The sequence below is a fragment of the Anabrus simplex genome, chromosome 2 (genome assembly GCF_040414725.1).
Source record: "Anabrus simplex isolate iqAnaSimp1 chromosome 2, ASM4041472v1, whole genome shotgun sequence".
In the NCBI taxonomy this organism is placed as follows: Eukaryota; Metazoa; Arthropoda; class Insecta; order Orthoptera; family Tettigoniidae; genus Anabrus; species Anabrus simplex.
The window spans coordinates 217355601-217368499 of NC_090266.1; the positions used below are offsets into that span (position 1 = coordinate 217355601).

Below are 12899 nucleotides of genomic sequence, written 5' to 3' on the forward strand. Positions count from 1 at the left end.
GGGAGAGAAGTGGCCGTGGCTAGTAGCCTACATTACATAAAATTTGGTATTTGATAAAATCGGCAGAAGGACCATGGCTGAAAATAGGATTTCAACACCATGTCAATGTGCCTGTTCTAGACCTTGAAACTAGTATTACATTCCCAACCTCGGCGTCTCCGATACCGTGAAAGTAGTAAATGAGATGATAAATCAATTACATTATTATTATTATTATTATTATTATTATTATTATTATTATTATTATTATTAGTAGTAGTAGTAGTAGTAGTAGTAGTAGTAGTAGTAGTAGTAGTAGTAGTAGTAGTTGCAGTAGCAGTTGTAGAATAAGTGTTAAAAGTTTAACAGCATAATTACTACGAATAAGTTTTACCAGTATGAAGGAATTCGAAATCGTATAAGGAATACATGCCGCTGAAAGAGAACGAGAAACTTGGAATGGTAACCCTACGAGGTGAATTAGAGCTGATACAACATCAGTGAACGATTCTCTCCTCTTAAGTTTTCGTTCTCTTTCACCCTGACGAAATGCTGAAAACTCCCTTTGCATTCTCTCACTTCTTCCACTCTGTACCACAGCGTTTTAATCTGTTGTATCGAACTATTGAATAGACTGTGAAACGTTTGATCTCAACAGGACATTATTTATAAAGATTTCCCGTATTAGTATGCTTGTTTCTATCCAAAAGTATTGAACATTTTTCCTTGTCCTGATGTAGCAGCAGCCATTAATCAAAACGTGTGCTTATTAAATACAGAAATTACCTGCTTTACTCAACTGGGAGGACCTTCCTCCATCTACCTCGGAATATACTGAAATGAATAAAACTCCACCTGGGTTTAGAGTAGAAGAAAGCGTTTGCTGTATGAACTAGTTAAATATTTGAAGGAAACGATCTCGTGTAGAGAACTTGGTAGCAAGAGGCAATCTGGCTCGATATTAGAGATTTATTAATAATACTACTACTGGCTCGGGAACAGAAAGATTTACATGTAGCATCCAGGGAGCTCTGCTGCACTTCTCGACCATAAAATCAATATTGAGTGGACTAATCCAAAATGAAGGTTCAGTAAATATTATTGGCCGCTCCGGGCTGAGTGGTTCAGACAGTAGGTCATTGACTTTCTGAGAAGAAGTTGACGGGTTCGATCCCGGCTCAGTCTGGTTGTATTTAAGGGTGCTCAAATGCAGTATATCAGTCTCGTGTGGGTAGATTTTCCGGTGCATAAAAGAACTTATGTGGGATGAAATTCCGACACTTCGGCATCTCTGAAAACCGTAATGGTACTCAGCAGGGTATGTGAATAATAATAATCCTAATAATAATAATAATAATAATAATAATAATAATAATAATAATAATAATAATAATAATAATAATAATAATACCGAACTCGATAGCTGCAGTCACTTAAGTGCGGCCATAATCCAGTATTCGGGAGATAGTAGGATCGAACCCCACTGTCGGCAGCCCTGAAAATGGTTTTCCGTGGTTTCCCATTTTCACACCAGGCAAATGCTGGGGCTGTACCTTAATTAAGGCCACGGCCGCTTCCTTCCCAGTCCTAGCCCTTTCCTGTCCCATCGTCGCCATAAGACCTATCTGTGTCGGTGCGACGTAAAGCCAATAGCAAAAATAATAATAATGATAATAATAGTACATTTAGAAAGGTACAGAAAATTATATTATTGTTTAAGGAAAGTAGTGTACTGTATTACAAAAACATTACAAAATATTCTTCTTTTTCTCCTTCTTCTTCCTTTCTCTTCTTTTTATTTTTATTGACTGTAATTGTGATTTTAGGCACCTCTAAATCCTCCATCATTGTAGAAATGTTTTTGAAACAATTGTTCTATAAATCTAACTATTTACCCAAATATTCTCGTTTTAGTTACTTATCATAATTATTTTTCCTATTATAACTTATTTGCACGAACTTCAACATTGATTTCGGTGGGAACTTATTAGTACTCCAGTAATCACTATATTTCTGATTAAATAATGTACTTTCGTATTACATACTTCTCTTCATTATTACATTTAATGAAGAAATGAGTCTACTTTCCCATCCATACAATATCTGACTTACCACCTTTCACTCAGACATTGAACCGGCTAACTGAATTTTTTGAAGTAACGTGCTTTCTTAAAAAGCGTACTGCACTAATACATATGTCTGCCTAGGTTTACTGACTTCCTCATAACCCCATTTTCCTAAAATTGTTATACTACTGTTAGAAATGTACAGCAAATTATATCGTTATTTAAGGAAAGTGGAGCAATACAAAACATCACCTCACTTCAGTCACTACGGAACTGCATTTAGGGCAGTCGCCCAGGTGGCAGAACCCCTATCTGTTGTTTCAATGTGTCAAAGGATTCTACCTTATCGAATAACCACCTGAATTAAACTGCAAGAATCACGCATCAATTACATTTTTAACGTGTTCTTCATGACCTCATGACATATTTCGGTGGGCGCTTGATGTGAATTTGACTCGGGACCCAAGCCTATGTGTTCACATGTCCCTGTGCTGGTTTGTGGTCGTGTGTATTGTGTGTGGATGAAGACGTGCAGTAAGACGAACACAAATACCCAGACCCCTAGCTAAAAGAATGAACTACACAGTAAAAATCCCCGACCATACTGGGAATTGAACCAAATTCTACAACAAACGCTGAACACTCAGCTAAGTAGTCAGACAACCTGTTAACAAAACAAATATTAAGTGCACGTAAGGCATCTTCATCGTCCGATTAATGCTTTCTTTTCTGTTTATGACGAACGAAATTCGACAAACTGAAGTTAAACGTAACGATACGTGATGACCTTGCTCTGCTTCCTAAGAAGTGAACCACAATCTTCCTTCGCCTCGGTACTACAGTCGTCCAGCACCGTCATCACAAAATGTAACGATTTGTGCGCATTTACTGTATATAGGCCTTCTTCTTGTATGAAGGTCCGATTCTTTACCTTTTTTTACTGTACTTCTGGATATTTACTCGAGATCCTCTGCACAATAATTTTAAGTCACCTTGTTTATTTTCTCCTCCCTATTCTTATGATAGTACATTTCCGTGAACATATTATAATATTATTATAATGTTCACTATAAAAGTGTAAGCCTGCGTGAGCTTGTCCTCCTATCCATTCATTGGAGACATTTTCTTTTACAGTTTGCTTTACATAGCACTGGGTCTTATGACGGCGATGTGATAGGAAAGGCCTAAGAGTGGGAAGGAAGCGGCTATGGCTTTAATTAAGGCACAGCCCTAAAATTTGCATGGTGTAAAAATGAAAAAGCACGAAAAACCATCTTGAGGGCTGCCGATTGTGGAATTCGGACCCGCCATCTCCAGATTCAATTTTACAGCTAATTGAACGAAACCATACGGCCAACTCGCTCGGTGGAGGCTGCATAGCATGTGCTGTAGGGGCACGATATTTCACATGTCATTAACATGTATTATACGTGTGTACTATCTAGGATTATGTTCCTTTATATGGTACACCGGGTGAGTTGGCCGTGCGGTTAGGGGCGCGCAGCTGTGAGCTTGCATCCGGGAGATAGAGGGTTCGAACCCCACTGTGGCAGCCCTGAAGATGGTTTTCCGTGGTTTCCCATTTTCACACCAGGCAAATGCATTGACCACTGTTTGTTGTGATATTCTTTGTCTTTTTTGCTGCCGATAATCTCCGATAGATGGTATTACTGTTGCGTACCGAGCATAACAACCTGCCTGAATACTGGCGGGAAATAGCTAGGGAGGTAGATAACTTTCTTCATTAGCATACTATTCCTCTGGTTCATACATTTTCTGATACTACTTGTACATAACACACTGATCCATCATAGCATTCCAGCTATTCGATCCCTATTCTGAGGAACTGATTGGAATGATCAGTGTGCGCATTTAACGGAATCATGACACAGGAGTGTTCACGATGTCTGCGGCCAGGTCATTCCAGCTCTGGAACTTTGGACTGTTAGATCGGCAGTGTAGTACCTACTGTTCGTTAAAAGTGAGAAAATGTGTGTTTTTTTTCATTTGATCGAGTATTTCATTGCTTTTAATAGCGAAATTCCTACTGATGTCATTATAATGACCTTTGTTGATTTCAGTTGGGAAAACCGTTAAGACAGTCTTTCTGAGGATGTAGAAAGGCAGGTGGAGAGTGAGTGTCTGCCATTATAATGAAAACTCCACAACCTGACTGTGATTGATGGTAGCCATTACAGTGAAAATTCCCTAACCTAGCCTTCACATGAGAAAAGGCGTATGGCGACTTCCCAGTCGCGTTTCTGGGGTAACGTTAAGAGCTGTTCACTTTAATACAATCTTACTCATAACGAGTACACTACCTAATCTAGAATTCTTTATACAATGTAGACTTCCGTAGCAAAGCACGGGTACATCAGCTAGTACAATAATAATATCATCCTTCATAAACGATACACTAAAAGCTGTACTTTTAATTTTACAGTTCCAAAAGGTGTACGCCAAATTAGAATGAGTAGTGTATGATTTGCTTTTGTTGTCGTTATTGTTGTTGTCAGCTGGTGGATGTGTGAAGTCTCTCTAATAACCTGTGTCGCTGTACTGGTGTTGTGCTGATGAGATGTGAAGCCCCTGTGTTGACCTCTAGTCTACATAATAAACCCGTAATAAACTTCATTCACTCGAATTTTAAATTACTTGAAACAGGTGGATCATTTCCTTTCCGTTTCCTATGTTAACACTTTTATTTCCATGAATATTCTTATGTCCCACTGGACGAAAGAGGCTCTAAAGTAAAGATACATTCCATGTGAACGCTTTACAACTGGGAATCGAAACACCGTGCTGAATGTGACAGTCGACAGGTAATCGTTCAGCCGTTTGCCTTCTGTCATCAAACGTGTTTGACTGAGGATTCCGCATGGTACTTTGTTCTTTATGGTAGATACTCATGTATGTAATACTAAAGTTAGTAGTTTGATATCATTCCAAACAGTGTTCATTCCTCTCCCGGCTATCAATTATCTACATGGAATCAGTGTTTGCTCTGGAGGTACTTCTCTATTTGAAACTTACATTTCGCTGAAAAATGTCTCATTATGTGGCCCTTCGTTTTAAAATTTATGCTTTGTTTACCGAACTGTGAGCACGCGAATGTTATTCCAGCAGCTACGAAATTCGTGACCACCGAGCTCGATAGCTGCAGTCGCTTAAGTGCGGCCAGTATCCAGTATTCGGGAGATAGTAGGTTCGAACCCCACTGTCGGCAGCCCTGAAAATGGTTTTCCGTGGTTTCCCATTTTCACACCAGGCAAATGCTGGGGCTGTACCTTAATTAATGCGACGGCCGCTTCCTTCCTACTCCTAGCCCTTCCCTGTCCCATCGTCGGCATAAGACCTATCTGTGTCGGTGCGACGTAAAGCAACTAGCAAAAAAAAAAAAAAAAAATTCGTGACCCAGTGGGTAACGTGCAGTAGGCTACATTGTACCCACTGTTCTACTTCCACATCATTTGAATAAGATACCACAAAAAATCCGCATCATTGCCTCCTCATCAGAGAAGTCTGTCAAGTTTCGGTCAGATTATTATTATTATTATTATTATTATTATTATTATTATTATTATTATTATTATTATTATTATTATTATTATTATTATTATTATTATATAATTCGCTGGGGCCATCAAGAACCACGTTAAGTCTTGTTGCATTTGACACTGAACTTGGCCTTCTTTAGAGCCCAATTTTCCCTCATTCTTTGTGAGTGGGCCTACTTACGCTCTTCTGTCCAAGGGGCACCGTGTCTTCTCTTCGGTTGCTCGTCTCGGTTTAGCCCGTTCGTCAATATTTTCTTGCGGAAGAGTTCTCTGTTAAGGGCGTCTTCAGCTGAGATATGTAGTATTTGCAGGTCTTCTTTGGTATTTCTAAACCAGGGAATAGTGGTTTTGGGGTTTGAATCAAAAAAGTGAAAGATTTCTTTAGTTAACTTTCTTCCATCAATTCTTTTCAGATGACCGTAAAATCGTGCCCGTCATTTTCTCATTGTGTCGGTAATTTTCTCTATTTTGCTGTAGACTTCCTTGTTGGATCTCTTTTGATGGATTCCATTTCTGTACTTTGATCCCAAGATTCCTCTCACAATTTTGCGTTCTCTTTTCCCCAGTTCTTCAAGGAGTCCTTTGTTGGCATTTAGAGACAGGGTTTCGGCTGCATATAGAACTACTGGCTTCAGAACTGTTTCATAGTGACGTATCTTGGTGTTTTGGAAAAGGCATTTTTTGTTGTCGATTGTGCGGGATGTTTGGTAAGCTATTTCCAGTTTGCGTACTCGCTCCTGAAGTGCTTCTTTGTCCAGTCCATTTTTCATGATGATCTCACCCAGGTATTTGAATTTGTCTACTCGGGTGATGTCCCCGTATTTTGTATGGAGTTTTGGTGGAGCCTCTTTGATGTTAGTCATTACTTCTGTTTTCTCAAACGATATCTGCAAACCAGTTTGTTCGGCAATTTCCTTTAAAATTTCAACTTGTGCTCTAGCGGTTTTTATGTCGTTTGAGAGAACAGCTATATCATCGGCAAATGCTAAGCAGTCTGTTGCGATCTCCTTGGATTTAGTTTCTATTCTCAATGGACTGTAGTTGGTTTCCTGTAATCTCACCCGCCAGGTTCTGATGATCTTTTCAAGAACACAGTTGAAGATATTTGGGGTTGGCCCATCACCTTGTCGGACTCGTGTTTTGATGTCAAAGGAATGCGAGAGACATCCGTGGAACTTCACCTTGGATTTTGTATCGGTCAGGGTGGCTCTAATTAATGCCAGCAGTTTCAAATCAACTCCAAATTCATTTAAGATGTTTAGCAGGACTTCCCGGTCAATGGAGTCATACGCTTTCTTAAAGTCCACAAAGGCAGATACATACTGCTTGGAACTTAGTGTACAATATCTGATGATCGTTTTGAGATTTTGGATCTGTTCAGCTGTTGAGCGACCTTTTCTGAACCCTCCTTGGTATTCACCTATTTGATGTTCGACTTGTGCTTCCAAACGCTCCAGGATGGCAAGTGATAGAATTTTGTAAGTCACGGGTAGCAAAGATATTCCTCTGTAGTTGTTGATGTTCTTCATGCTGCCTTTTTTGTGTAATGGATGTATCAAAGCTATTTTCCAATCTTCGGGTAGGGTCTCCTTGTTCCCAATTTCTTCTATTTGCTTTTGCAAGATATCAAGTGATTCCCCTGGGGCATATTTCCATAGTTCTGCTACTACTGAGTCTTCCCCCGGTGCTTTGTTATTTTTGAGACGGGCAATGTGGCGCTTGATTTTATCTCTGTCGGGTGGTCTGGAATCTGGGTACCTGAGTAAGGGTTCCTTGGTCTCAATGGGGCTTTGCGGTTTAGAGCAATTAAGTAAATTCTTGAAGTAATCTGCCAAAATGCTGCAATTTTCTTCATTTGACGTCGCCAGTGTGCCGTCCTTTCGCTCAAAGCATAGAGATGGTGGTTTATAGCCAGTGAGTTTGCGTTTGAAGGCTCTGTAGTACTCTCTGCTTTCATTCTTCCTAAAGTTTTGTTCTATCTTTTCAATGAGAGATTTTTCGTATTTACGTTTCTCAGTTCTGAACACCCTAGCTGCTTGGGCACGTTGGGTTTTTTAGGTTTCCCAATCATTTTCTGATTTCGTAGAGTAGTAGTTTCCAAGCATTGAGTCTTTCTTGGAGGACTGATTCGCAGGTACTATTCCACCAGGCATGCTTTTTGCTTCTCTTGATTTCTGCAACGTCTTTGGCGGCCTCAACAAGGAGACTTTTGGCGTTGTTAAAGTCACAGTCATTTGGTCTAGCCTTCTCCTGGAACTCCTCGACCCTTTGCCGAAGTTTATCATTGTCGAAGCGTTTGATCTGTTTGGTTGTCTTCCTTGTGTTTGCGGGAATTTGTTTGATTTTGATAAGAGACATATAATGATCTGAGGCCACATTGATGCTTTTCTTTACCTTGACATTCATAATCTCAGGGCTGTTTCTCCTGGAGATTGCAACATGATCAATTTGGAACTCTCCGAGAGCTTGGACGGGAGAACGCCAAGTCATTTGCTTTCTGGGTAGATAGCGAAAGTGGGTCGTTATGACCTGCAGGTTGTGATCTTCGCAAATGGACACCAGTCTTTTGCCGTTGGGATTGGTTCTTTTGTGAGTAGGATAATTTCCTATAACTTTCTTGTACTTCTGTTCACGACCTAGTTGGGCATTGAAGTCACCCAAAAGAAGCTTGACATGGTGTTTGGGGATTTTGTTTAATTTTTCATCCAGTACGTCCCAGAAATTATCAACTTCGTCTGGATCAGACTTGTTCTTATCGTTTGTAGGAGCATGTGCGTTAACTAGGGCGTAGGTTTTGTTCACGCATTTAATTGTGAGTATAGACAATCTGTCATTCACAGGTTCGAAATTTGCAACCGATTTAAGGATCTTGGTTCTAACAGCAAACGCGGTTCCAAGCACCACAGCTCCATTGAGGATTCCTCTTTGCGCTTTGCTCTTGAAAAACCGGTAGCCTTCGGATTCAAAAATCTCTTCATCTGGGTACCTTGTTTCCTGTAGGGCCATTATGGATATCTGATTTTCGTGAAGAGCTTTGGTGAGGGTTTTCAGCTTGCCAGTTTGTGTATTATTATTATTATTATTATTATTATTATTATTATTATTATTGAGTAAGTCATATATTTGGAACATAATAAACATGTCTATTAATAACGAGGTCTACCTAGTTCTGCACAGAACTCTAAATCCACGCTAAGATTTAACCATTGTCGTGATATTTTCTCAAGTGGCTTAACGTCGCCCGGTAACAGATAGGTCTTATGCCGACGAAGGGTTAGGAAAATCCGTAATCAGGGCTGACGACAGTGGGTTTCGAACTCACGATATCCCGAATGCAAGCTCACGGCTGCTCACCCCTAAGGTTTATTCTAGAAACCATTTCAGAACTTGTAAGTTTCTCGACGTGCAGAATATTACCAATCTGGGGTTCTCTTTCTGCTTTCCGGAGTTCATGATAAGGAGGATATGATAATTCAAAACACAGTTTCAGTGAAAAAATTGCTTAATATTGGCCTTTTCAAGAACCATTGCAACTTCAGGACATTACGTCCTACCTGAATCACATTAATCCTCACTCTCAACTAGTCCAGGTACTTCATTCTACACGGTGATACTCATAAGAAGATTACATTTTTCCTTAGCTGAGATTCACGAACTCGGTGTATCCACGCTCGTGGGTGGAGAAAATTGAAGCTTCTCATTATCATTAACTACCGTCGCTTAATGAATTATACACTACTGCCTTGCCTCAAGCAATCATGTGGTCTGCCTCTGCGGGAGTGCCACATAAATTATTAGTGATCCTTTAGAACATGTCGGAATTAGGTCTTCAGCAGCAGGGACAGTTAACGCTCGCCAGACTATAAAATACGATTAGTTAGAATCTGAATTATCTGTTGCATTATGCAATGATTGGAAAGTGAATATTTCCCTGGAATTCTAATTTTTCATCACATATTTATGCATTTGTCGAGCAGGAATATCTTTACCCCTTATTATTAATGAGGATGTCCCCAATGTCAGCCTGTGTCCAAATGATATTAATAATATTATTTTTATGCGGATATTACAGACCTAACCCTGACCACATGGAACTACAGCCCTGTAGGGCCTTGGCCTACCAAGCGACCGTTGCTCAGCCCGAAGGCCTGCAGGTTACGAGGTGTCGTGTGGTCAGCACGATGAATCCTCTCAGCCGTTATTCTTGGTTTTCTAGGCCGGGGCCGCTATCTCACCGTCAGATAGTTCCTTAATTCTAATCACGTAGGCTGAGTAGGCCTCGAACCAGCCCTCAGATTCAGATAAAGATCCCTGACCTGGCCGAGAATCGAACCCGGGGCCTCCGGGTAAGGGGCAGGCACGCTACCCCTGCACCACGGGGCATATTACGGACCTATCTTGCTTCAATTACTTTTGCCCTGAACTAACATTTATAGTACATCGTATTAATCCGATATCCTCACTGATGTACCTGGACCAGAAATAAACAGAATACAAAGCTTTGAAACGTGGTATAAAGCAAATATTCCCACGACTGGATAAGTAGAATGAATCTAAAATGGAAGGACACTGAACTGAGTTGGTGAGAGGGAGTCAATCAGGTTAAACTTGACCTTTAAGAGGGCTTGTCGACAGGGCCAATGCTGAGCTGTCAAAGAGTATCTCGGTTGGATTTCATGGAAAATGCACAAGGCGTGAAAGATTCAAGACCCGAATATGGCATATAGATGCATGAGATCAAACATAAGCTCATATACAATACACGAAGTCTAGAACCAATGGGAAATATAGTAAGAATGCCAATACTTAGGAACAATGAAATGTCGTATGGCTTTTAGTGCCAGGATATCCCAGGACGGGTTCGGCTCGCCAGGTGCAGGTCTTTCTATTTGACTCCCGTAGGCGACGTGCGCGTCGTAATGAGGATGAAATGGTGATGAAGACAACACATACACCCAGCCCCCGTGCCATTGGAATTAACCAATTAAGGTTAAAATCCCCGACCCGGCCGGGAATCGAACCCGGGACCCTCTGAATCGAAGGCCAGTACGCTGACCGTTCAGCCAACGAGTCGGACACTTAGGAACAATGATCTACAAAGTACGGCGAAGGTGATCACTACGATCATGCTTTATAAAATTCAGCGCCATATCTGGATCTATGGATGCGCAGATAACTATGATACGCTCATGAAAATGATGCAGGTCCCTGATTATCACTCTTGAGCTTTGCGAATTCACTTCAGGGCAAAGTTTAGCGGGTTCAGGTCGGGTGGGTGACTGGGGACCTATCCATTCCTCGGAAACGTAACATCTACTTAAATATGCACTTTTAGGAGTAGGTATCATCCATCCTGAACCATTCAGGACGTGGTAGATTTTTATCTAGAAAGAGTATCATTCTTTCTCCTAACATGGTGAAGGAAAATGGGCCTGTGACAGGTGTGTTCCAAAAGCCATGCAACAATATAATTTTCCGAATGTTTTTTCTTTGCTGCCGCTAAACGAATATCTACAACAATATCAAGCTACGCTTCATCTGAGAACATTTATTATTTACAGCATTCCTTCCAGAAACCATTGGGACCTTTTCATACGGTGGTCGAGATCGTCTTCCTTTAGACGGTGGGGAATGTGCGTTTCGTACGAATGGAACTTCTGTTAAAAAAAGGAAATCTTATTACGCTGTAGAGCATCCAATTTATGTTAAGTTATTGCGTCGCAGATTGCACTACAAGAATGTTTGTTTAATTACTCATTTTGTTATGCAAATCAGATTTGTAATTCCAATTTAGAATATAATTGGTTTTTCGGGTGTTAATTACTCTATACATTACTGACAGTGGCAAATAAGTAAGATTCCATGTTGAAGTGGATTGACGGACGTCTGTCAAAGTCGCTGGTCTTCACAGTGTCTGTACGACTGATATGAAGATCTAAATGAGATATTTATTATCCGAGGTTCTTTTGCGTGTGCTGCGAAGTGAGCAAAATCAGATGTGTTTCCTTAGTATTGAGGTATTTCATTTGTTACATGTATTTTAGATACTGCATAGTGTTATTTTATATATGGTACGTACTTAATAGATTTATACATGATGTTCTTCTGGCTAAATGGCTACTTGCCAAATCATCATCATCTGTTTACCCTCCAGGTTCGGTTTTTCCCTCGGACTTAGCGAGGGATCCCACCTCTACCGCCTCAAGGGCAGTGTCCTGGAGCTTCAGACTCTTGATCGGGGGATACAACTGGGGAGTATGACCAGTACCTCGCCCAGTCGGCCTCACCTGCTATGTGGAACAGGGGCCTTGTGAAGGGATGGGAAGATTGGAAGGGATAGGCAAGGAAGAGGGAAGGAATCGGCCGTGGCCTTGAGTTAGGTACCATCCCGGCATTCGCCTGGAGGAGAAGTGGGAAACCACGGAAAACCACTTCCAGGATGGCTGAGGTGGGAATCGAACCCACCTCTACTCAGTTGACCTCCCGAGGCTGAGTGGACCCCGTTCCAGCCCTCATACCACTTTTCAAATTTCGTGGCAGAGCCGGGAATCGAACCCGGGCCTCCGGGGGTGGCAGCTAATCACGCTAACCACTACACCACAGAGCCAAATGTCAAATAATTTGTTAAAATAAAAGATAGCACTAACCTTCCCACTGGATGTTTATTTCTGCTTGAAGTCAGTTACTTTTACCTACCGTTGTCAGTGACGCATTCAGTTAGTCTTTGTCTTTATATTCTCATGTTAACAGGTTCAATCCCAGCTGAGATCAATACTGTTAGAGGGCATTTACATATGACAACCGTGAATTGTTGGCTTTCGGCGTTAAATAACTCGTGTGCTACAAAATTACAACATTTCGGTGTCTCCTAAAATATAAATAAAAACATTATTATGAACAATATTTATTTTGTATCCTTTTAACTACTTTTACTATTTGCGGAGACGTCGAGGCGTCGGTATTTTGTCCCGAAGGATATTCATGACCGGGCGAGTTGGCCGTGCGGTTAGGGGCGCGCAGATCTGAGCTCGCATCCGGGAGATTGTGGGTCCGAACTCCACTGTCGGCAGCCCTGAAAATGTTTTCCGTGGTGTCCCATTTTCACGCCAGGCAAGTGCTGGGGCTGTACCTTAATTACGGCGACGGCCGCTTCCTTCCCATTCCTAGGCCTTTCCTGCTCCATCGTTGCCATAATACCTATCTGTGTCGATGCGACATAAAGCAAATATATACAGTATATATATATACATACTGTACATTCTTGAAATCCTAGCGAGTTAGCCGTGCGGTTATGGTG

The 12899-nt window shown here is 41.1% G+C and overlaps 1 protein-coding gene across 2 annotated transcripts in view; it reads right to left on the minus strand.

Moving 5' to 3' along the window:
* The window catches only part of Ih (hyperpolarization activated cyclic nucleotide gated potassium channel Ih), a 945440-nt gene that overhangs the window by 505349 nt on the left and 427192 nt on the right, over nucleotides 1-12899 (minus strand). The window lies entirely within an intron of this gene.